Source organism: Sciurus vulgaris, assembly GCF_902686455.1.
Source record: "Sciurus vulgaris genome assembly, chromosome: 3".
NCBI lineage: Eukaryota > Metazoa > Chordata > Mammalia > Rodentia > Sciuridae > Sciurus > Sciurus vulgaris.
In genome coordinates, this window is record NC_136463.1 from 14,836,123 (window position 1) to 14,862,462 (window position 26,340).

The 26,340-nt window shown below is 44.5% G+C and overlaps 1 protein-coding gene across 2 annotated transcripts in view; it reads left to right on the forward strand.

The window, feature by feature from the left end:
* The first annotated feature begins 6,825 nt into the window (after nt 1-6,825).
* TEX2 (testis expressed 2) overlaps nt 6,826-26,340 on the forward strand; it is a 105,833-nt gene continuing 86,318 nt past the window's right edge. For both annotated transcript variants that reach the window (XM_079131565.1, XM_079131566.1), the window contains exon 1: nt 6,826-6,964. The gene's annotated coding sequence lies outside the window, so the exon portion shown is untranslated. The remainder of the gene's footprint in view (nt 6,965-26,340) is intronic.

A 26,340-nucleotide genomic window follows, 5' to 3' on the forward strand; every position in this document is an offset into this window, starting at 1 on the left:
TTCCTTTCTTTCTTTCTTTCTTCCTTTCTTTCTTCCTTTCTCTCTCCCTCTCCGTCCCTCCCTCCCTCCCTCCCTCCCTCCCTCCCTCTCTCTCTCTCTCTCTCTCTCTCTCTCTCTCTCTCTCTCTCTCTCTCTTTCTTTCTTTCTTTACCAGGGATTGAAACTGGGGCATTTAACCACTGAGCAACATCCTCAACCCTTCTTATTTTTTATTTTGAAACAGATTCTCACTAAGTTGCTTTGGGTCTTGCTAATTTGCTGAGGCTGGCTTTGAACTTCTCATCCTCCGGCATCAGCCTCCCGAGTCGCTGGGATTACAGGCGAATGCCACCGTGTCTGGCTTCTGAAGACTTGCTTCATGGGGTCTTTCCCATAGATGCTCATCTCTTGGAGCTGATGGGAAACCTTCTGATTAACAGGTTTCATTTTAGAAGGAAAAACAACAGAGAGCTGTGGCTGTTCCCCTTACCCCCACCATCTTGAAAGTCATCCCTCTGTGGTACAAAGGGAGCAGAAAGGGCTGAGGCTATCCTGGGCCTCAGAGGTCTCTCCACAGAGGAACCAGGGAGCAGGAAACCCAGGTGTGGTTAGAAACTCTACTTCTGTGGCCACACAGGACCTTGTCATCCCTAAGAATTGTTGGCCTATGACCCGAATGAACATAGAGTCCGGTTCTTCCCGTCTTCCCTCTTGTCCATCCTCTCCTTGGGCTTCCCTCCTTCTCCATCCAACATAGAACCCATGACTCATCACTTCAATCGCCCTGTTGTCCAATGGCTTAGTATTTCTCGTGTTCCTGACCCTGTTAACCCCCAACTCTGACTTTTTCAGGCCTGGACTAAGCACCCCAATCCCCCAGAGCCATCTATGTAACCCCACAGCCCTGGTGCTGCCTCAAACGCACCAGCCCTTGGGGCTGCCTGGAATTCTCCCTCTCCATTGGCAGTTCCTTCTTTTATTCTTCTTAGTGGCCTTTCCAGTCCTTCCCTGTTTCCCACAAAGCCCCCTGGTTATCACCTTTCCACCCACTCCCAAGAGATAGCTTTCCTTCCTACTTATGAGCTAAAAACCAGATGCTATAGGCAGGAGTTTCCTCCGCTTCCTGTCTTCCACCTATGAATGACTCTGCATCCCGCCTCTGCCCCCACACCCAGCTTATCTCCAGGAAGAAAAGACCCTCTTCCTGCTCCAGAGTAACGCCACCCCCTGAACCTCTTTGGGCCCCGTCCCAGTCATTCTTTTATTCCCCACTTGGTTCTGCTCATTCTGGCTCTAGAGAGCCTCTGTCTTCCCAGCCCCAAATGCACTGATCTTGCCAATGACCCCAAGTAACCTTCTGTGTTGCTGTTGTTTTTTGTTTTGTTTTGTCTTCCTGGTGCTGGAGATCAAACCCAGGGCCTCACACATACTAGACAAACACATATCCACTGAACTACACCTGAGCCCTAACTTTCTGATTTCCAAGAAATTCTATACTTTCTAGACCCTTTCTGACTTGACACCTCTGAGACATGTGTTGCTGTTGACTCCTCTCTCCTCCAATCTCTTCTCCCTTTGCTTTGGTGACAACACTCTTACTTGGGTTTTTATTACTTTTCTGGTTCCTCTTAAAAACCTCTATCTGGCCACCCTGGAAATGGTATTGGAGTTCCCCGGGGGTTACAAGGGCCTATACTTGCCCCTATGGCTCCTGGGTTTACCTCTTGGGAGCCTTTAATGATCTACCAACTTGCCAGTCTTTCTCTGATAGAGGTGGTGTGACAAGTCTACCTGGGCCCTGCTGCAGATGGCTTTATCTCTATCCTGTGTTCTCTACACACCCAGTACTTCCTGAGTGCTTGGTGATCAGTGATTAATAGCACAGCCTGTGGCACTGGATTCCTAACCTTTGTTAGACGTACAAGAGGATCGACTATCTTTTTTTTTTTAAATTTATTTTTATTGTACACAAATGGGGTACACACTATTTCTCTGTTTGTACATGAAGTAAAAGCATACCATTTGTGTAGTCATACTTTTACATAGGATAATAGTGTTTGATTCATTCTGTTATTTTTTCCTCCCCCCCCACCCCTCTTTTCCCTCTATACAGTTCCTCTTTCCTCCATTCTTGCCTCCTTCCCACCCCCCACTATGTGTCATCATCCACTGATCAGGGAGATCATTTGCCCTTTGGATTTTTGAGATTGGCTTATCTCACTTAGCACGATATTCTCCAGTTTCATCCATTTGCCTGCAAATGCCATAATTTTATTATTCTTTATGGCTGAGTAATATTCCACTGTGTGTGTGTGTGTGTGTGTGTGTGTGTGTGTGTGTGTATGCCACAGTTTCTTTATCCATTCATCAACTGAAGGCATCTAGGTTGGTTCCACAATCTGACTATCGTGAATTGAGCAGCTATGAACATTGATGTGGCTGTATCTCTGTAGTATGCTGATTTTAAGTCCTTTGGGTATAGGCCAAGGAGTGGGATAGCTGGGTCAAATGGTGGTTCCATTCCAAGTTTTCTAAGGAATCTCCACACTGCTTTCCAGAGTGGGCTGCACTAATTTGAATCCCCACCAGCAATGTATGAGTGTACCTTTTTCCCCATATCCTCGCCAACACCTTTTGTTGCTTGTGTTCTTGATAATCGCCATTCTAATTGGGGTGAGATGGAATCTTAGGGTGGTTTTGATTTGCACTTCTCTTATTACTAGAGATGTTGAACATTTTTTCATATATCTGTTGATTGTAGATCTTCTGTGAAGTGTCTGTTCTTTTTTTTTTTTTTGTATTTCTTAACCATTTCTCCCTCTGAAAGTGCAATGCAGTATCAAAAATGGAATTAAAGATGATAGAGTACTTTTTGTTTTGAGATTCAGGAGACAAATATACCTTGAAATGTCATAATTGGAAATAATTCAAGTATACCAAAACCCACAAAGGTTTAATGGATAGCTGAAGCTGGACTGAGAAAGCTGGGTGAGGCTGGGAGAAGCCGGAGTCATAACTTGGGTGTGGATATCTATGATTTAAGATCCTAGGTCTAGGGATATAGCTTAGTGGTAGAGTGCTTGCCTAGCATGTATGCAGCCCTGGGTTTAATCCCTAGCATGAGAAGGAGGAGAAGGAGGAGGAGGAGGAAGAGGAGGAAGAGGAGGAGGAAGAGCAGGAGGAGGAGAAGGAAAAATCCTATTGTCACTAGAAAATATCAGTTCAATTTGTACATGCTATGCACATAGAGCAGCTATTTGGGGGACAGAGTAAGGAAACTTGCTTGATATCAGAATTTAACATCATTACCCTTGACCTGTGTTAGAGGTCACTACAATGAGTCACAGACACCAAGCCCTAAAATCACTCTTTTCCTTTGTATGTTCAAAGTACCTGCACATATGCTTCTTGATTTATGATGGAGTTATAATAACCCCATCATTATTGGAAAACATGTAAGTCAAAAATGCATTTAATACACCTAGCCTACTGATCATCATAGCTTAGCTCTATATTGTAGAGTACTGGCCAATTCCTGTCAAGGTCATGTGGCTCATGGGAGCTGCGGCTCACTGCCAAGGCCCAGCATCGAGAGAGCATCCTACTACACATTTCTTCTCTGAGAAAAGATAAAAATTCAAAGGGTAGCTTCTACTGAATGTTGGTCGTGCCATCATAAAGTAAAAAAATAATCACTAGGTACAGTGGCACATGCCTGTAATCCCAGTGGCCCGGGAGGCTGAAGCAGGAGGATTGCAAGTTCAAAGCTAGTCTCAGCAATTTAGCGAGGCCCTAAGCCACTCAGCAAAGCCCTGTCTCAAAAAATAAAAAGGGCTAGAGATATGGCTCAGTAGTGTGTGTCCCTGGGTTCAATACCTGGAACCAAATAAATAAATAGAAATCATACATCGAACCATCGTAAGTTGGAGGCCATCTGTATAGTCATATATGTTCTTCAGTTAATTTGATTTTCATGCCAGCCCAAGGAGACAGAATTTATTGTTCCTATTTTATAGATAAGCAATCTGAGACTCAACAAGATTTAATTATATGCCTTGGTCAAATCAAGGTCAAGCTGATGGTAAGTTAAGAGCAATGGAACTTCAACTCCAAGGTTGTTCTATATTATATACAGACAAAATACAGATTAGTGATCTTTTGCTTTTTGAAGTTATTCATCCTATTTCTGGCAGCAAGAAGGCATTTTGGCAGGCACTGTTAGGAAGGACCTGGTCCTTAGGGCCAGGAATGCTGGTTCTTCCTTTAACTAGCCCTGCTATTTGGACATATCACCAATTCTCTGTGAGCTTCAGTTTCTGCATCTGTAAAATGGAGAAAATAGCAATCATACCTACCACATAGGGTTACTGTAAGGTTTCAGTGAATTAATATGTACACAGGAGTTGGCACAGGATCTAAAGCAGCGTAACCTCTTAATAAATAGGAAGTCTTAATATTTTGTTACTGTATGTTCATTTATTTTTTTTTAAAGCATCCAAATTCCTCACTTTTCAAAAGGGAGGGCTCCTTCTTGGTGTTCATGCTGTATTTTTTTAACCCTTTGTTTGAGGTCATGTCAACTATGTGTTATTAATCTAAAATCTGTGTAAGGCTGGATATGGGCAAGGAGGGAGGTGGGCACTCTGAGGGACACATTGTCAGCTTCCAAGGGCCCTTGAAGGGGTCAAGTTACCACCTTTTGAGTTGCTGGTTTGGAGATGTGGCCCAAAAGAGCTTCAAGCTGTAGCTCCATTGATAACTGCCCTTGCTGTACATTTCCAGGTATCCACAACTGGAGTCCTCTCTTATCAGGACAAGAATTCATTTTCTTTTGGGAAGGCCAAGGGAGGCAAGTGATGATCTCAGTCAGTGATGTCTGTAACCTGGAGACTCAACCCTGACAAGGTGGATTGACCTGGTATGCAGGCATCCCTATCACATACAGAGTTCACAAGATATTGTAGCAAAAAGGGTTGTATGGAGGCCACTCCAAGAGCTGGTAATCTGTGTGGGAAGGGGCTGACCTCAAGTCCAGGATAGTGAGGTGTCTAGGACACTGGAACAGGGAAAGGAATGTGGCCTGGTGCGTGGGCAGGGCTTGATGGTTTGGAATGAGGCATTAAAGGGATAGGGCATCCTCCCCGGGTTATGACTGGGCCTAGAGATGAGAATGAGCAAGGGTGTGTTTTCCTTAACAATATTTACACATTATCTCACTAGTCAGAGAACAAGGCTGACTTCCTTAAGTTCCAGGCTTTGACCTTGCCCTTCCCTCTCCCAGGATTTGAAGCTTTTGGCTTTTGCTTCCAGATACAGTGCTGTTCTAAATTTGGTTCTTGGCAAGACCCATTTAGGGAACCATTCTAAGTTTCCCAGTAGGTGACCTCTAGCTGTATTAGCAAGTTCCCCAACCATATTACTAATTTTGAGGATAAAAAGAAGCTTGGCTTTATTTTTGGTAGTTGAATTTAGATTTCATGACTATGATAGACTTGAAATATGCACCTGAATGTGGTCCTTGGAGCAACCTCATCAGAATCACTGAGGGGAGGTGATGGAAAAATGAATGCATATTTTCCCCAGGTCCACCCAGACACAGTGAATTAAAGATTCTGGGGCAGGATTTAGGGATCTGCATGTTAAATTCCTCTCAGATGCTGATACTAATGTTTGGGATCCACTGTCAAAGGATGAAATGTGGATAAGGAAGGAGAACTCTCCAAGTATGCCAGTGTGGTATGCCAACCCTTCCTGCTACTTCAGGATCTCAAGTGATAAACACAAAATGGGCTGGATCGCCAGCCCAAAAAGTTCATTCTTCTTCTTTCTTTTTTGGGGGGGTGGAGTGGGGGAGATCCTGGGGGTTGAACCCAAGGGTGTTTTACCACTGAACTACATCCCCAGTTCCTTTTACTTTTTATTTTGGGACAGGGTCTCAGTAAGGATCTTGCTAAATTGCTGAGGCAGGTCTTAAACTTGCAATCCTCCTGCTTCAGCCTCCCAGATCGTTGAGATTACAAGTATGTGACATAGGAAGCTCATTCCAAGTGAGAATTTATCTCCAGAATTTACTTTTCCTCTCCTGGCCTCAGACATTGCCTCTCTAAAATGAGTAGTTTATACCAGATGAGTTCTAAGCTCTTAAACCCAGCCACAAATCAGGTATAGAGGTGCACATCAGTAATCCCAGCAACTCTGGAGACGAGGCAGGATAGCAAGTTCAAGGCCAGTCTTGATATCTTAGTGAGACCCTGTCTCAAAATTTTAAAAAGGGGATGGGTATGTAGTTCAGTGGTTAAAATGCCCATGGGTTCAATCCCCAGTTCAAAAACTAACCAACCAAACAACTAACAACAGATTCCGTTTGGAATTAGATGTTGTGGACAGGTAGGGAGGCTGGGAATTTGCCTTTTAAAGCCAATTTCTGGACGGGGACAGATGTGCCCGGCGAACTTCGAAAACCCAAATTCGAATGAATTTGCTTAGCTAGACATAGTTGATTCTCGGAGCCTCAGTTTCCCTCCGTCAGAGGCATTTGTTGCTAGGCAGCCGAAAGACGAAATTTAGAAGTGCAAAGAACTGGGGAAAGAGCAGGAGAGAGAGGCTCACTCGGGACTCTTTCAGGTAACATCCCACACCCGGGGACCTCTGGCCGCCACCCCTTCCTCGGGTCCAGAGGGCAGCGGCCCCTTTAACAGCCCGGACGAATCGCCCGCCCATTTCCGTGGCCGCTCCTCGGCGCGCGGTAGGGGATGGATTCGTCGGGCCTAGCGCGCGGCTTGCTCCGCCCGCGCCGCCCTCTGGTTGGCGGCAGAGGCGGCGGGCGCGGGGCGGGTCCGCCGGCGGGGCGGGGCGGCCGGTGCCCGGGGGCGGGCGGGCTGCAGGACGGCGGCTGGAGAGCCGGAGAGCGAGCCGGAGCCCGAGCCGCGGCGGCCGCGGAGCACGGGCGCCGGCGCAGTACCATGAGGCAGCCAGCGGATCCGGGGTGAGCGCGCCCGGGCCCGGGTGGGGCGGCGGAGGGAGCGCCCCGAGGAGAAGGCCTGGGCTGGTGCCGGCCTGACCCGCAGGTCCGAGGTGCCGGCCGGGTCTGGCGGCCGTTGGCGCGGCGGGGCACGAGGTCTGCGGTCCCGCCCCGCTGTCACGGCCCGGGTATGGACCCGGACGCCGGCCAGGAGAACCTTCCTCCTTCGGGGCCGTGCCGAGCAGTTTGGGCTTGACCCTGGGCGGAGGTGCCGGCCGGCTGTCCCCAGCCTGTCGTCCCGGGGCGCCGGGCCGAAGCCGGCAGGAAAGCAGTATCCACACCACATTGAAGGAGAAGGCTTGCACTTTTATGAATGGGGCCCCGGGTTCTTGCCGCCCCCCTCGCCCACGTCACGAAATGCTTGTTAGTCGAGGGACCTCAGTTACTTTTACGTGAATCTGTTAGAGGTTGTCTGCGTCTCGCTCGTTTTTCCTCCAACTCCGGGAAAACGCCAGTGGTGGTTGCTGTGGGTGACCGTGGGGTGGTTTGTGTGCTGTAGAAGGGGGCGGCGGCGCGCCGAAGCCCGAGGGATCGGAAGGTTAACAAGTGACATTGGGCTGAGGCCTAATGCCAGCTGCCCTGCCGGGAGCGCGGGGTTGACGGTGGCGGCCGCTGCCTGCTGGCTGCTGAGCCCAGACTCCAAACGCTGGGACCGGGAGTGGGAATGGAACAGTCCGCTCCATTGCACCACACGCTGCCCAGAGCGCTCACCGCGCTGGAGTTGGTGCAAGGGAGTTTTTCCCCATTGAAAACGGTATTTAGAAAACTTAGCCTCTCACCGAGTTGATGGTTACTTAAATCCTCGGTTGTTATGGTTACAGGGCATCAAATATAAGGGCAAAGTCTGTTTCCACTCTCCCTCTTTCTCCAAAGCTATGGAGTACTCTGTCACTACGTTTCATACACGCTGCACAGAGAGGATGCACCCTTTTTAGAGTTGAAGGAAAAGCGTGGGCTCCCTGAGGGCACCGGTTGTACCGTTTGGAGTCCCAGCGTATTGACACTGTCAGTGCCCTGCACATGAGTTGAAAGGAATGAGCCTTTTACATGTTTTTGATGATTTTTCACGCAAGGAGCATTCATTTCGGGATCCAGGTGGATTAAGGTGGAGAGATACAGTGAACGAGTTTTATATGGACAACATTAAGGAAAAATGGAGGGACAACTAATTTGCGAGTTTGGGAATTTGGTGACACAGAAAACTTATCCCATGTTGGTAGAGTGAAACTGCCATTTCTATTAGGTCTCACCCAACTGGTGAAAGGATTTTACTTCTCTTTTAGATTTTTCCAGAAACTGGTAGTATGGAAAACAAGCCTCTCAAGGTGATGAAGCTGGAATCAGGTTTTTGTGAGTGAGCCCCTCTGGGAGTGTCAGTGAAGACATGGAGAGGGAATGTGGAGGGCTCCGAGGACTAACTTGTTTGTGCATTTATCTCCAGGAAAAGGTGCGGGGCCTGAGAGGAAGGAGATTAACAAACTGATTCAGATCAGAACATGAGTAATCAAGTCCACTGACAAGGAATCCACTGATTGGACAGATGAGGAGGAATGAACAGTTGAGGAGCCAGGTGTTGAAAGTTTGAGGAACAAGTAGAATGTCACTGTTTAAGATCAGAAATACAGCATATGCCAAGCATATTGTTTATTATTAGAGATTATGAGTGCTTCTGAAGAAGAAGCAGAAGAGATGAGGCTTTTAGATAGAATAAATGTGTAGGATGTTTTAGAGTTTAAAAAAAAGTTGCCTAGGGGCTGAGTTTGTGACTCAGTGGTAGAGCACTTGTCTGGCACATGTGAGACACTGGGTTGGATCCTCAGCACCACATAAAAATAAATAGTTATAAAAATATATTTAAAAATATGAAAAAATGTTGCCTACAGTTGAAATATCCAACTAATTTTTATTGAGTCTGTGGTGTATAAGAAACTGCTAGGCATTACAAATATGAAGGAGGAAAAAAGGGGGAAGAATTTGTTTTTACATGCTGTATGATTGGTCTTCCCTTCAAATCAAAAGCTGTTTTCTGAGGATTTTCTGAAGCCCTTGAGGATAGAGAAGGAGAAATGCACAGAATATTATTTAATGTAAAAACAAAACAAAGTAATAAGGCAATTCTTCTCAATGTAGATTACTTTGGTATTAAACAGAATCTTCAAAGACCAGTTTTGTGTGTCAGGCTAGGTATAAAACTATTTGTCTTCATGTCTGCTGACTGGTGTCTTCATGCTAAGCACCTGTTGTTTTTAATCCCTTTTGCCTATCATTTCACTTATTCGGAAGTTGCAAAGTGCATTTAAAGAAACCGGCCCTTTCTTCCATGTAGTTCTAGTTAATTTCTTTGCCTCAGTCTTCCTCGGGGTCTTCTGTCTTCTGTTCATCTTCGTTATCTCTTGAGTGTCCCCTTTGGCAGTTATTGTGGTTACAGGGAATGTTCTTTGATTCTGACCCAAAGCTGAGGTGACTAGCACTAAAAAGAAGGCATTGTCAGGTTTTAGCTCTGCCAGGTACCATGTCCTGCCATTTGTCTGTATCCGCTCCATCCTGCACCAGCCTCTGAGGGTGGCAGTGATGGCCTCTCTTTAGAGAAGAGGAAACTGAGGCTCAAAGTGATTCAGTAACTTTCAAGGGTGATAGACTGACTGATGCAGAGCAGGAATTTCTGTCTAGGACTTTCTGATTCCTATGGTGCTTTTCCATTGACCATGTTTCTTTTCCTGAGAGAGGAATAGAGTTCATGAGGAGTAATCTAGCATAGAGTCTGCTTGAGCAGTCATATGAACTGTCAGGTTCAGAGACGTTCGGAGGACTGCCAGTTAATGTGTTTCTGTGCTGTGGTGGAGACAAGATAGTAGCTTGTGTCCTGTTTCTCTGCCAGGTGCAGTTTTGGGTATTCTATGCCATTAAGAAATACAGGTTTACTACTGTGAAAAGGTGGCTAAGCTTACAGGGTCTGAATCCCAGTTCTTCTACTTACCCTTCTGTGACCTTGGTAAGTCGCTTTCTCTGTATCTCAGTTTATTTATCTGTAAAGTGGGACAATATTCACATTTTAACAATGATAGTACAGTGCAATTTGTACTCTTTTTTAACATTTCTAAAAAACCCCTAAAACATATAACCATCTTAGAGTTGTAGTGGGCAGTGTCTTCATTTTTTGGTGTGAAAACTAATGGTGTATCTTACAGTCAGTGGTTTTAGATTAGATGGACTAGGGAGTACTTTATTTATAGGTAGTTGTGAGGTTTGAATGAGGTCACTCATGTCCTTGGCATACAGTGAGTACCCAGTAGCAGTTGATGCTGTCAGATGACAGAATGAATGGTTAACTGATAGGTGGCTCTTGGGTGAAGCTGCAGAGACTCCCAAAAGCTTTGCCACTCAGAGCGCAGGCAGTACCCCATGATCTGGGGCTGCAGGAACAGTTTCCAGATTGCCTGGAGCTCTGCCCTTTGGCTGACTTGTCCCTTGACTTGGCATTAACTTCAGGAGCTAACAAGCCATGGACAGACAACTCCCTTTGTCCTGCCTATTCATTAAGGTCTTTGTCAACTTTAAATCCCAAGTTAAAAATAAAAACTGGTATAAAAGGATGGGGAACCTAAACTAATTTGAGTATTCTTATGTGTGAGTTTTAAAGTTGCTCAAGGTTATATACAAGATTCAGTGTTGCTCCTTCTCAAACTCTTTTATAGTGCTTAATTACAAAGCATGAAGTGTTCATGAGACACTTAATGAGAAGGAAGCTAGGAGATCTGACAGTGCAGAAGTCCTTGCCTGGCATTGATGGAGGTAAACAGTGTGCTGGATGTGGGGCCAAGAGGCCTGGTGATTGTCCTGGTGATTTCATCTGTTATCCCAGGTTCCTGGCCACATCACTTTACCACTCTTGGCTTTATAGGATCTCTCTTCCCAAATGAGGATTCATTCTTAGGTACCCGCTTCTAACACAATCTCATAGATTATATGAGTATATGAATTATAGGCTCTGAGATATTAAATGACTGAAAGGAAATTTAGGACTTTCGAAGTCTCGGTTGGATGCTTGTGATAGTGCTTTGCAAAGCAGAAGACAGCAAGCAGATAAGAGCAGTTTGGTTAGCTGAACTTCAGGGAGAATTGCTGTGTGCCTGCAACTATTCTTTTAAACCTCACAACACCTTAAGTAATAGATACTGTTGTGAATTCTAAAATGGGGAAACTGAGGTTTAGAGAGGTTAAATAACATGGCCAAGATCACTGAAAGTTCAAGGGCTTATAGCTGGGATTAGAATGCAGGCTTCTGTTGGCTCCCATTTGATTTCTGTGGTTGCTTCAAGTGGGTCCTGCCTCATTTTGGAGTCCTCTCAAGCCATGCACCCTGGGAGCTTTCCCAGGTTAAAAATAAGATTCCCCTGCTTTGAAATCACAGATTCCTGCCTATTATTTCATACTAACAACTATTTAAATTCTGAGTTCTCCTTCAGGATGTCTGTGAAAACTGGGGGAACTTTGTTAAACCTAAAGAATAACTCCTGTGGGAATTTCAGGGGACTTAAGTCCTTGAAGGGAGAGGTTTTTCTTTGGTGAACAAAAGCCATTCCACGGTCACTGTGAGCATAAATGGGACTATTGAGGGAAAATCTTACCTTTCTGTATGGAAGCTCACAGGATGGGAAACCTGGGTGGGCTTTGAAATGGCTAGGTAACCTTTGCCTGTTGGATTTGCCTGGAATATTGGCTCTAAGGTTTTCCCCTAAGAAGATTATAGGAGCTAAGACATTGAGGGCCTCCCCAGCTTATTCTAACAGCTGAGACTGGCACAGGGGTAAGAGGCACTGTCTTCAGTCATAAGCTTATTTAAGATTTGAGATCAAAACCCACCCTTTGAATTGAGCCTGAAAATACCTTTCAGAATCACAGTTTGCATTTTGTAAGTTTCCTTTCTCTTTTGCTATTTAAAGCCGACATAAGCTGGCTTGTTCTCTTATCCAATTTTCAGTCCTTTCCTAAACCTAATGCTGTCTTTTAAGCAGTATTCCTGAAGATGGTGTATTTATCTTTTGGGGCTAGTAGAGAACTTAAAATTTTTTCTTCTAAAAGGACTTACTGAACAATGGTTGTCAGTCACTCACCAAGCATTTGAGTGTCTCCTGGGGCCAACAAGCACTGTGCTTGGCTTTGGGAATCTGACAGATAGCAAAACAGATGTGGCCCCTGCCTGCACTTGGCACCTTATCTAGTCTAGACAATAAACAAGTCAACAGAGCTCTGTGTGCACCATATATATGACATTGTAGGGAGTGTAAAATCTTCCTCTGAAGAAGAAGAACAGGGCACTGAGAAAAGGGAAAGGGAAGGCGCCCGCAGCTAGAAGTGTTGGGAAGTCTTGCAGTAGAGGGAGCAACTGCAGGGATGGGGCAGAGAGGGGAGAATGGGAGAGGGCAGTGCAGCGGGGGGTGGGGCAGGGGCCCAGGAGCTGGTCACCACTGGAGGGTCCTTGGGAAGTTTCTTAACCTCTTGTGTCTCAATTTGCTACTCCCAAGTGACTGTGAAAGAACCCTAAGAGTAGTACCTGATATGACAGATAGGGCTATGAGTGAGGATCTGACTCTCAGGACAGTGGGGAACTTGACCTGGAGTGAGTGAGCATCTCATCAGAGTGTGGAGTAACCACAGGGCTGACGGGAGCAGGAGGGAGCAGGAGGACAGCGTGCAGGTCTCTCGCAGGCCCTCTAGGCAGCCTGGTATTGGGCTTTCTGCGGTGCACCTGCTCCTGGGGAGAGCTTGCACCTCCTGTAGGAGCCTCTGCAGCCAGTGTGGCGTTCAGGTTGGAGTCAGGTGGACTAGAAGCTATTGTCTTCTGCTCCTGCCTACAGTTGTCGGCTTTAGTGTTTGGAAGGTGGATTTTTAGCCTTTTTTTCTGTTAAGAGGAATCTGTTAAGAGGAGTCAGAGGCCAGTGGCCTTATTATTAGGTGATCAGATGGGACAACTCTTGACTTGTGTACAATACCTGCCTGAGATCCATCTCTCACAAGATTTGATGTGGTGTTTCCACATTCAGAGGAATAGCTACTCTGGGATTATGTATGGGAGATTATAAAGCAGGCCGGTCTTTGGTTCTTTGCTCTGACTTGAGATATTCAGTAGAAGAGTATTCAAATTTATAATTATCTTGCAAAGTATTTATTAAACCTGGTCAAATTTGTATATAGTTGAATTAGTTTTAAGTATTTTATTCTTGAAAATAAAAAAAAATGAAAGTAAAAATACTATAATGGATCCCATGCATCTATCACTCACTTTTAATAATTATCAACACTTTCCTACTCCTGCAGATAGCTTCACACTGAAGCATTTTGGTGGATTTTTTGTCATAGTATAGAGATGTCTTTGGACTGAAAAACCATATGGTAAAAATGATCATGGAGGAAAAAAAAGTCCTGCATCCTGTATAATTATAAGACTGTGTTAGGTAGTTGATATTCAGAATCTGAAATGAGCATTTCTTGGAAGTGTCTTATAGACTTACTTTTGTAAAGTAGGCATAAAAAATTAAGAGCACTCTCAAGATGATCAGTCAGTGTGTTTACTACATATTAACTGTAGTGGACAGTGTGTAAGGTACATTTACAAAAATAAGAGAGTCTGTGTCTATAGTGGCTTATAAAATTATAGCCCCCTTCTTACCAAAGTCACAGGTTATTTTCAGATGGATTTTACAAAGCCCAAACTATGAAATTATTTTAGTGGTATGTATTAAAGTAAAATATATAACATTCACTTATAAAAGCAAAGAAGACACAAGTAAATAATGTTGAGGGTCTCTGTATTTTAAATTTTTGTTTTCATTTTTTTAAAGGAGAAATTCAAACCAAACATGCAAAGAATCCAGTAGCAGTGCCCCTGTGGGCCTTTGCCCAACAGACCTTTCTATAACGTTGGTGTTCTAGATTGGTGCTCTCTAACATGGTACCACTTGCCACATGCCACTGTTGAACATTTGAAAGATAGTAGTTCTACTAAGAAATCAAAGCTTTAGCTTTATCTAATTTTAATTTAAATAGCTCCATATTGCCAGTGCAGCCCCAGTGTTTAAAATCACCAGTCTTGATGCTAGGATAGAATCCAGCACAAACTAATTTGGGCAACAAATGAAAAAGTACAGTAGTTCCCAAGCTCAGAACATCTTAGAGAAAAGGAGTTTGATTTTGTGGTAGACAGAAAAACTGCCTGGTGGGGAGCTGCAGGTCTCAATGACTCAGAGAGGTTAGATTTGGTGCTGTGGTGGCTGGGTACAGTATCTATGAACTGAGGAGCAAATGGTAAGTACTTGCTGCCTGTTCATTGCTCAGTGTCTCTAAGAGGTAGAAAGGAGTGAGTGAAGTGGCTCAGCTGAAGCTTCAGGAGTAGGACTACCCCCTTGGAAGTTAGGTCCCCTGCCAAGAGGATTTAGAGGCTGCTCTAGGGCAGCACCCAGGGGCTTGGAGGTGACAGGTGCAGAGGGCACAGGCTTTCGTGGTCACCTCTTTATCCCCAGCGCATAGTAGATGCTTGATAAATAGGTGTTTAGAATGGATGACAGTTAAAAGAAGTAGGAAGAAAGACTTTAGATTTATCTAGAAATTTTGGATAACAGGTGCTATGAGAAGTGTCCTAGTGAGTTACAGACTTTGCACAGCTGTGCTTTCTCCTAGGGGTGGTTAACATTTCTCCTCACTGCAGACACAAGCTGGACGTCCCTCCCCCTTGCTCTTACTCATTCCTTTGCCAAATGCTGTAGATCTTTACATTGTAAACATCTCTTGATTGGTTCTCTTCTCTCTGGCTTCCCTGCCATCACTCTAGTTCAGACAACAAACAATCTTTTTGCTTGGCAAACTGCAGCAGCCCCTCACTGACCTGCCTGTATCTCTTCCTCCTTTTTAATCTACTCACCATGTTCAGGCAGAGTGGTCTGTAAAAAATTCCCAACATAATCTTGTTACATCCTCATTCAAACCCCGCAAAGTCTTCTTGTTGCTCCTGGGTTAAGATCCACATTCTGAACGGGTGGATCCAGCCCTCCTGCCTTCTTCAACCTGGCTCTCTCTCTCTCCTGGCTTATTACACTCCAGGCACACTGGCCACCTTTGCCCCCATCCCCAGCTGGGAGGGAGCTAGACCTTTCAGGAACTGAACCCTGTGCTTGAAATGGCGCCATCCCCTAACTCACCCTCCTTTTCTCTTCTTACCCTTTGCAGCAACTGATAGTTTGTTATGTGTATCGTTTAGTAGACTCCTGCTTTTCTCCTTCCTCCAGGAGGACTGGCCCATTTTACTCATCATTATGTATCTAGGACCTAGCAGTATCTCCCGTCGCCTGTGCTTTCAAAACATTTGTTGGTGAATGAATGAGTGTGTGCAAGTGTGCTAGAAAACAAGGAGAAACTTAACTTAGGAATTTTTTTTTAAACTTGGGTTTATTGGAGAGGTCGAGTACTTTTTAGAGTAGAATAACCCAGGAGGGGAAGTGGGAAGTAGGAAGAGTCCACAGAGATCCATCATTGAGCTATCCAGTGATTTGGAGGAAGCACCTTATGAAAACGGGTCCGAGGAAACATTTTCTACACCTTTCTCCTAGACATTTAAAAGACATTTGCTTGCCTTGGTGAAAGGATGAAATATGAGGGTGGCCTTCTTATCTGGATGGACTTTCTGTACCCAGCCTTAGGAGCCATCTTTCTCTCAAGCATGGGCTCTAATTTGAGACCTCAAGGTCAAGATTGCAGTCTGTATGGTCAGGGTCAGGATGTAGTTGTCTTCCTAGCAGACGGGGTCTGTACTGCTCATATTTGTACCTCTTTCCTGCCTCTTATCCATCTCCCTTGCTCCCAGCAGCAAACCAGAGTGCTTCACCTGTGGGTGTTTGACAAGCATTTGATTGTAGCCCCGGGTATACTAAAAAATTATACCAGATAGACTCTAAAAAGGGCTGCAGGGGCCAGGGCCTGTAGCTCAGTGCTAGAATGCTTGCCTAGCATGGGTGAGGCGCTGGGCTCAATCCTCAGCACCACATCAAAATAAATAAATAAAGGTATTGTGTCCATCTACAACTAAAACAATAAAAAGGCAGGACGGTGCTCCAGGCAGTAGTAGTGGTGAATTCTTGTTGTACCTCCGGGGACAAGAGGCCTTCTGTTATTGGGACACAGTCCCTGCTGGAGAGAAGGGGCAGCCATGTTTAGCACTGGCACTACAGATAGGGGGACTTGCTGTCTTCCTCAGGCCCACTTCCAAATTAGCTGGGAGCCTTCCAGTACCCACAGATCCACTGCCATGCGGTAGTGAGACAGGAGAAATGATCTTCTCTGGAACTTTGAAGTTATGAATAGGAAATTGAAGGACTCTGGCAAAGATGGTGGATAAATTTCTCTGACAGCTTTTGCGATTGTGACTCTGAAAGAGAAAGTTAGGATGAGATGTCACTAGCTGGTTTCCTAGATAGTGTCCTTTTTAAAGGGAGCGGTTGGTTCCCCAGACCAGAGCCTCTGATAATCAGACAAGATCTGGGTAAGGTATTTTCTGGGAGTCTTGCAAGTCTGGTTATGAGGACTTCAAGCTTTATATTAAGGAGACAGAATTGAAAAGTGTACAGGAAAATTCAGATAACAAGGAGATAGGTATGGCTTAGCAACTGGCTTGGCATCAAAGGGGTGACCAGGAAGGAACTCTCTAGTGGAAACTGGCACTGAAGGTGGTTAAGAACACCCCTGAGTGGGGGGGCTCTGATATCTATAAACTTATGCCTGAGAGTGAGCAGCTCAGTCCACCTAGTGCTGGGGACCTTGGAGTATACCGAGGAAGGTATGATGAGGGTCGGGGGTAGTTAGCAGTGCAGGTAGAGCCAAGAAGTATGGGTACCATGGCCCCCAAAGAAAACCCTCTGAGGGATCACTCTGTACCCTCATCATGGAACCTAATGGAAAACATTGCCATTATGATGGAAAGGAAGGTAAAGGAAAGCAGGTGTTGGCCTTGTAGGACTCAGTCTGCCAGGCCAAGGCAAGTGTTCTTTTCCATAGGTAGATTTTAAAACGGACCCTCTGGCAGGTGAAGTCTACCATGAAGATTTTTGTATTTTAGGTGAATTCTATTACAGATGACCATGTGATGACTTCTAACCCTATCTTGCTGCTAATTTGGCCTCTGAGAGGTAGAGGGAAGTGTGTGTGTGTGGGGGGGGGGGGGGGGGGGTTTGGACTTGATGCCAAATAGGGAAAAGCCATTTGACAAAATAGATGAGGTTAAAGCCATCAGAGGGCCAAGGGAGCCTGTGACTGCAACACATACAGACTTGGCTCTGCCACTGAAGTCATTGGGCTGAACATTTCCTACCCTGTACTTGTTTCCTTTGATTAAAATGATGGAACTCCTACTTTTCTAAATTGGAACAGGAGCCATCTTGATGTCCTCAGATGCTTTTTAGAGATGACCTCTTGAATATTACTGGTCCACAATAGTGACTATAGACAGCTTTTTCTTTGGTGCTGGGGATGGAACCCAGGGACTCACACATGCTAATTGTGTGCTCTGTCGCTGAGCTACACCCGACCCCACCAATGACTAAACTGTTGTGTGTCTCCTTGACATCCCTACAGATTTCAGAGCAGAAACTCCAGTACTTGCTTTATGAAGCCTGGAGGGAGCTGTCCCCAGGGAAAGTTGAGCTGCTGCTCTGGCTAAGTTCAGAGGTGAGATTGAAGTGGAAAATAAGTCAGAGAAGTAGAAAGCCCGTGGGAAAGGAGTTGCTTTTGTTTTAATTTCCCAGGGCAAGCTAAAGCCTGTGGGGACAGGATGAGTGGTATTCGATCCTGAAGGCTTAGGTTAATGGTAAAGCAGGAACATTAATTTTCTTTTTTTAGGCTAAACCTTCCAACAGAAATGACTATTGATCATGCTCTGAGCCAGAGACTAAACCCAGTTGGTTGACTTAGCTTTTGTCTAAAGACTTGACTGTGATTGAGAGGCGTGTTCATGGGAGGCTTAATAGCCCGAAATGCATTTTATTTCAGATCTGATTTGTAGTCCCAAAGTCTAAGGGAAGGTGGGGTGGGGAAGCAGCACATCTTGAGCTTCCAAGTTAGGTGATAGAATTGTTTTGGCAGCAAGCATATCAAGTCCAGGACCCAGAATGTCCTGTGGTGGGTGGTCAAGGGGCCCTTCTAAAGTATTGTATGAATTTATAGTGCCAGAATGTTAGTCTCAAAAAATAAAATTTGAAAACATATTTAATGTGTTTTTTTTTTTTTTTTTAAACCACAGTTTTGAAGTAGTCTTCCAGAAATTGCAGCTATGACTGTTTCTAAAACCTCACTCTGCTGTGGCCTGATAAGCAGTTTAGCTGCCTTGTGGTATCTCCAGAGTTGACCCCTTAGCTTTAGTTCCGTCTCCCAGGATGCCCACCCTACTCTTCTGGGCTCTCTCCCCCAGTGCTGCAGTGGGGCTCTGGCCTGGCACCCCGTACTGCTGAGTGAGCACACAGCTGGCCGCCCTGTTGATTGGTTAATGTTGAGCGAGATGGTGCTTTATGGCAAGCTAAGGGAAAAGAGGGTAGTTTTTGGCCATGTTTTTTTTTTTCTTGGGATATCGTTTATACAAATGCTTGAGTTGGTATTTTGAGAATGGAAAGTTTTAGTTTCCTAATCTTACAAAAATAAGCAGTAAGTCAGGGGCAGCTTCATGGGTCAACTCTTTAGTTTTTCTTCCTGCCTGTTAGTATAGGGTACATGTCAGCATCACAGGCATGTGTGACACAAGTGCTGAAGGAGGGAAGGGCCCTGCCAGAGTAGTGGGAAGTCCAGAAGTGGCTTCAGAACCCTCATCTAACCACTGGAGTGGGTTCAAGCCAAATTCTTTGAAGCCTGATGAAGAACTGATAAGGTAGAGCAGCTCCTCATAGTTAATGTCGGTTGGTTATCCAGCAGTCCCTTGAGAATTCAGCAAACTACGCTGCTCAGAAGAGTGTGCTTGGGGACTGTGACTGGGCAAGTTCAGATGCTTGCTGTGGGAGTCAGCCTTCTGTGAATCTTTAAAATGAGGTCCATATGCACCTTGCTGTTCTTTTTAGGGAAGGTCTTTGAAGAATCTTAAGTATTTTAACCCCTTGAAAAGAATTAAACATAATTTTAAATTATAAAATAGTTAATTAAATTCTTTTCTTCCAAATTAATAGCTTATAAGTCAGTGTGCCAGTTTTCTCTCCCTCTCTTCCTCTCTTTTTTAACTTAAGTTCTTAAGTATGTTTTGGAATTTTGTTTTCAATTTTTTGGTTAGTTCTTGAATATCTACAAAGTAACCAACTATTTTTCCCCTGTGGTCTAGGTTCCAGGGATAAAATAACTGGTAAAATTTTGAGAGGCCCTAGAAGATAGCATCTTCTTGGGGCGGAACTTTTGTTCTCCCTGTCTCTTTTGTCCTTCCCAAACTCCCCAGGACCACACACCAGCCATCCAGAGTGATAAAATCAAAATTGTAACCCTCTTACTCTAAACTTTAATCTGGAGTTTTATCCTTGGGGAGGGAAAAGGGAAGTCTGTCTCTTGGAAAATGGATTGAGAAATCTCATGGATGTTGTGTGTGCATTTGTGTTGAGGTCTTTGATGTTCGTCAGGCTTTCAAGTAGCCCTCAGCCAAGACAGGTTAAGGAAACCCTCTGTCTCACACCTCCTGTCCAGGCAGCTCTGTAGCCAGCTTTTGAGAATGGAGGGACCACTTCCCAGGAGGCAGTGAATCTGGAGCATAGGTAAGGTCAGTGAGCACAATACAGGTTCCTCATGGTGTGGCTTCCCCACTGCTCTTCCAGGTTGTCTTTGTACCCTGAGACTCTGTTCCCTCCCTGCAAGCCATCTCCCTCTCAGATCCTTGAAACCTTTGTAGAGGGAACACTGGATGAACTTGTTCTCCTAACCAGGCACCCAGGGCCGTAGGATGTTTTCTCCCTCCTGGTTTCCTGCCCCTGGACTTCTCACAAGGCCCTTCTTCATTTTTCTTGAATTTATCTCTTATTCCTCCTCCACCTTCTTGCTGTTTCTCCTTCTCCCCCTTCTTCCTCCTTCCGCCTGTCCCTTCCTGGAATACCTTGGGGCTTCAGCCTGCCCCTCTGAGCCGAAGTCTGGCCATTTGCTGTGGCAGCCTGTGACCAGTCGGGAGCACACAGCTGCCATCATTGCTGGTCACTCACTCCTTCCTTTCCTCATTAACCTGGTGTGTGTCCTGTGATGGGGAGCTCTGCTCATGGGAGTATGGTTCTTGTTTATATTCCTTTTTCCAATTTTGCCACAGGTAGGAGAGAGAGAAGTTGTTGCTTTCAGAAAGAGCTCCCTCAACCCCGACAGGGGCAGCTCAATATGTAAGACAAGGCTGGTAGTTAATGACATTGCAGGATTTTTTTTTTTTTTTTTTTTTTTTTGGATGCTGGGGATCAACCTAGGGGCTTTTGCTTGTTAGGCAAATGCTCTACCTCTGAACTATGCCCCCTAGCCACAGAAATTTAAATTATAGTCAAGGTATTTACCTTCTGCCTTTGGCCCTTCAGGCTTCTTCCCATCTCTTCCTTCTCCCCCAGTGCTGCAGGAAGTCAGGGAGCTGGCTTCCTAGGGGTTTTGGAGGAGGGGCTCTTTATCTAATCGCTTCTGAGGATTTCCTAGGCTGTTGCCAGCACTCACCTTCACACAAAGGTGGGCATGTGATCCTGGACACTCTGCTGAAGAAACTGGATCTCTTCACTGATGGAGCCATCCCATGAGCTGGTAATGCAAGCTGTTGGTAATTACACAAAACCTACTGTGAAATTCATCTAAGATTAATGAAGTGTCAGCACTGTGGACTTTAAATACAGAGGGAGTCAGGGCTTGGCCTCCAGTCCCGGGAGGAGACAATTTCTTGCTGCAGTCTGTAAGCCTTGCTTTGCGTCCTGTCGTCCTGTGGCTGCCTTTCCTCTCTGGTCCAGTTGGTTCACATTCCTGTGATACAGACCCACTTTAATAAGAAGTTACCAAAATGTGCAGCATATTACAAAGTCAGATGCTCAGGATTATTCATCCCATGAATACAAAAGAGTGAAAGCTCCAGTATTTTTGTGGTACTGAGGATTGTACCCAGGGCACTCTACCAAACAGAACCAATCCTAGCTCTTTTTATTGTATTTTGACACAGGGCCTCACCACATTGCCCAGGTTGTGGCCCCCAACTTTCAATCCTCTTGCATCAGCCTCCTGATTACTGGTGATTAGAGGTATGCACCACTGCACCCAGCCAGTGATTTTTTTGTTTGTTTGTTTGTATTGTCTTATTTTTTTGAGATAGGTTTTCCTCACGTTGTCCAGGCTGGCTTCAAATACCTGGGCTCCAGCAGCTCTCCTGCCTCAGCCTTCTGAGTAGCTTCATTTGTGTTCCACAACATCTAGCTGGTTCATTGTATTGAAAAGAAAACAATAAAACTTGGAAGAAAACTTAGTGATGAAAACCAACTACATGACTAATAATATATCTGCTTGTCTTGTCTTCGATTTTCTTTAAAGGGGAATTGTTCAGTACTTCAATTATATGTATATCAGCATTTGAAGATATCTAGATCTCTGTTCACATGTGCCATGATAATGGTTGAGGTATTTTGAGGCTAAAATCTTAAGTGCCTTGGTGACCTGGACTTTATAGGCGTACCATTCCTTGATTTAATAGGAAGGATCTCTGCTCTGTATGAGCTTTTATGTGACTTGAAAAGGAACTAACTATTCCATTTAAATAGATTTCAATTAGGATAATGGGCTTGAGACAGTTCACAATGGTACATTTTCTCGACTCTTAAGATAGAATTGTCAAATTATAGCAAATAGAGTTAGAAATTATTTTGCAATTTTCTCAGCAGATTGTAATTTCTCCTTCTGTACATCTAGTCATTCTGGAAATAATAGTGTAAAGGTACCTTTTTCTAAAACTGAATATTTTCCAAATAGAAGGATAACTTTTGGTTTGGAGGAAATGGAGGAAAAAGATTGTCACCCAGGAGAATAAGCAAAAAGCACTCATTTTCAGCCTCTCGTTTATTGTACTTTGGTCACATTTTTGAAGAGAGGCCCAGAATTGCCACATGTGTGGAAAAAAAATATTGGTAACTGGGTAGACTTGGAATGAAAGTGAGATTTTCAGAGTAAGAAGGTCACTTTCTTCTGTGACTTATAGAAATGGAGGCGTGATCACAGCAGGCCAGCAGCCAGGGTTGGTGGCAGTGAAGAGTTCCGGTAGTCTGTATATTTCAGTTTTTCTTTTTTTGTTGTTTTATTTTTTAGTACCAGAGATTGAACCCAGGGATGCTTAACCACTGATCTACATCCCCAGCCCTTTTTTATTTTTATTTTTAAATTTTGAGACAAGGTCTCACTAAGTTGCTTTGGGTCTTGATAATTTGCTGAGGCTGGCTTTGAATTTGCGATCCTCTTGCCTCAGCTTCCCAAATCGCTGGTATTACAGGCATGAGCCACTGTGCCTGGCTAGATATTTAAATGTTCATGTTTGAAAAATCACAGAGAACAAGGATTTGTTAAAACAAAAATAAAAAGTGAAAATTTTAAACTGGGAATGTTCATGTATATTCTTATAGGATGTTAAATTTTTTAAAAATATCTGGAACCTGATTGTTAATGGACCCAGGGAACAATGATTGAAAGGTTACATTTTGAAGTTGAAACACTAGTTGAAAAAAAAAAAAAAAAAAAAAAAAACTTGCCTACGAGGAAAGTTTCTGTGGCGATGTGGCGATGTGTCCTGCATTTTGAGTGATATACTAAAACAGTGAAGACTGCATTAATTTTGATCTCTCTTGGGAAGCTGGATAAAATGATGTATCTCTGAGAAGAAAAAGTTGCAGTGGAAAATGTCACCATTCAAGAATGCAAAACAAATTCAAAAATCAACATTGTAAGTGAAGACTTACAGACTTGCTATCTTGGTTTCTGGGGCTGGGACCATGAGGTCCAGCAGACAATGGTGAGCACCCACAAAAGGACTGTGGGAGCTGCTACTTTATAAGAGTTTTTCCTGGGAAATAGATTTTGACTCCAATTAGTTTCCAACTTGTTAGAACCCTTGCTCATCACAGGCAGCTGTGAAACACTTGGGTTTCTTGAAATAATTCAATGGATAAAGTTCTGCCACCCTTTAAAAGAATGTTTTAGCTTCTTTTGGGACACTGACCCCATGAGGGCTGATGAGACTGTTGGAAAGGGAGTTTCCTGATAGTAAAGACGTGTTTTGATTGGAGAATCAAAGCATTCCCTTGAGAATGTAACTTGTGACTTCTTGGGCAGTCAGATGGAGCAGGGATGGAACCTGTCAGCCAGGCCTCATTTTGAGAGAGCTGTTCAGTGACAGGAGTGTTTTCTGAAGGTGCAGCTCCCCACCCACCTGGGGAGCTGGGGCTATTTCCTGTAAGGGTCTTTTCGAAGAAGGTGTTTTTGTTTAAGGGTAGTTTTAATATGTGTGTTTGGAAAAGCAATACTAACTCTGCTTTTATTTCCCTGGTTATTCTTATGCTTTTTCCCCTGTAGAGTAGAAAGACTAATTACAGCCTTTGACCTTGTGGGTATTTAAAGTCTGAAATTAATTTGTTAGATGAATTGCTTTTTATGTGAGTTATGAAGGAGGCATTGCATTAGTTATGAAGGAGGCTTGTTTGTTATGCATAACACGAGTTCCAGAATCTTCTGTTTGAGAATAAAATACATGTTTTCAGGAAGGTGTCTTGTGAAAACTGCACATACTAGATTTACGTCTTTTTTTTTCTGGTCCTTTGCTACACTCCCCTTGGGCCTCTCAGGGGCAGGGAGGGTTGATTCCGGTGCACAGGCAGGTCATGGAGCCACAGGTCTAGAGTCCAAACTCTCTGGGGAGTAGCAGCTCTTTGAACCCCTGGTAGGTGGTAGCCTGCTGAGAAGGCTTTATTTATCTGATAAGTTACTACTGCTTGGTAAGTTCCTCTCTTTTTTCAGAAGGATCCCTTTTCTTTGATACAGTAGCTGGATTGGAATTTCAGTTTCCTGAAAGAAATGTATTTTCCTAGGACAAACATTATACACTGGTTCTGTGCCTCATCTGCAGTCCCCAACTAGGTATTCTTGTGTTTCTGGAGACTACCAAGTAGATCTGGGGTTTAAGTTATACCTCACTTTCTCTTGGCCCCTGTGTCATGTCAGACACAGGGCCTGGGGACAGGGTGAGGGATTGCAGCTGTTGGCCTGAAGCTACTTTCCTTCTGAATGTCGTTTTAAAGCACCAAATCCCCAAAATTTTAACCAGTCTCTTATGAAGCAGTGAATTCTGCCAGTGGTGCTGACTCTGTTGGAAAAGCATTTTTCATACATGTGACCTGTTAATCAGCCCCACAGTTATTCCCATTATCCCATAGGCCCAGGGCACATTAATAACCAGTATTTGTAGGGCTCCATGTCACTGCAGCATATCAAGCATTTGCTTATATTTTAACACTGCAAAATTGACAGGTCTTTGGATATCTTCCTGTAATCCCCCAGCACCTATTGTTATTGTCACCTTTCTTGCCCCTTTGAAGACCAGGAAACTGACATTAAACCTGTCAAGGAAGGAAGGGGACTGTGCCTCCAAAGAGGAGCCCGCACTGGAGGCTTTTGTAGAACTCCTTTCATGCCCACACAGATGCCCTGTGGTAGACGTTACTTTTCTAGTTTTGCAGATGAGAAACTGAAACTCAGAAAGATTAGGTAACTTGCCTGAGGTCACACAGCTGGTGATGGCACAGGATATATCTGAGTTGGAAATGTGTACTCTTTCCCCAGTACTAGGCCACCTGTCTGACCTGCCTAAGGCCACATGGTCCTTGCTTCCTTCTTCCCTTTGTGATTCCTGCCTTTACCCTCCTGCCACCTCAATCACCTTGCCCTGTGTCTGAGCTAGGGCAGGCTGGGCTGTGGGTGGGCAGTGACAGGTTGAGAAGCACTATTATTACAGGTACCTTTAACAGTGCAAAATCAGTGTGCCACTAGTTGGTGCCCCCTCCACCCCCATTTATCAAGATTTCATTTACATGGTCCCCTATTTCTGTGTAGTGCTTGCACCTGCCATCTGTAAGGATGGTAGAAAGTTTCCTGTTACCATACACACAATCCCTGATTACAGTATAACTAAACTTTGTAAAACCTGGTGGGGGTGACCATATGTCTAACTAGGGGAAACTCTTTAGAAGTTGAAGCAGAATTGAATTGGCAAAAACAGCTTTTCAAAAATTAGGATTATCTTGAAACTAAGAACAAATATTTGCAGGTGATAACAAAAAAACTTTTCAAAATAAACATCCCAACATTTGCCCTCCAAAGCAGAGGAAATAGCCAGAGTGAGCATGCACCCCCGCACCTCCCACCAGATCGCATGCAATAACCCCTCAGTCATTCTTCATTGCTCTTGGGACAAAGACCAGATCCTCATCGTTGCCTTCAAGGACTGGCAAGACCTGGTCCTGCCCCTCTCCAGACACAGGTCCTTGCTGATGTGGTTCCCTCTTGTGGAATGCGCACACTACCACCATTGGTGAGCCAATTCCGACTCCTTAAGATTTCAGCCCATTTCCACGTGAGGCTGAGGGAGCCTTCCAGGACAGATACACAAACTGAGTGGAACTGATGTGGTTTCTTGGAGCTTGTCTTGTTTCTTTCTGACTCTGACATTAATTATTTGATCCTCTCCCTCCACCTCTCTCTAAGTCCCCCCGAGGGCAGGTGGGGCAGGTGAGGCAGGATATATATGACAAGTGCTGAATGTTAAAGCCTTGCTTCCACTCTCAGAGCTTCAGCTCCATGTGTCCAACTGAAAGGTTTGGCTGACATTAAAATGTTTGTACAAACAGACCTGTAGCAGTGAATACATTGTGAAATTAAGAGAGCCTTAGATCTATAATCAACTCCAAATGCTTGTTTTATGTACATAATAAATTGAGGGGAAAAGAAGAGTTTGTTTTTAACTAGTTATTTTTGAAATTAATTCCTGTATGGTGGGAGTGCCTGGAGCCATTTAGATTAACATTTCATGAAGTACTTTACATAGGGAAAAATCTGTGGTGGCAGCTGCCTTAGAGAACCAGGGCAAGAGGGAAGACTGACTCATGAATAGTCACTAATCATGGTGGTCTGAAGGAACACTCGCTACCTGGGGAACCTGGTGGGGAGCCTCATCTGAGGTTGCCTCTCACAGTGTCCCAGTAAAGCCCCAGGCTAATGTTACCAACTCCCCTAAGGATGGAAATGTGTTCCCATAATCCAAAAAAGGGTGTGTGGGAGATTTATGATGTAATATA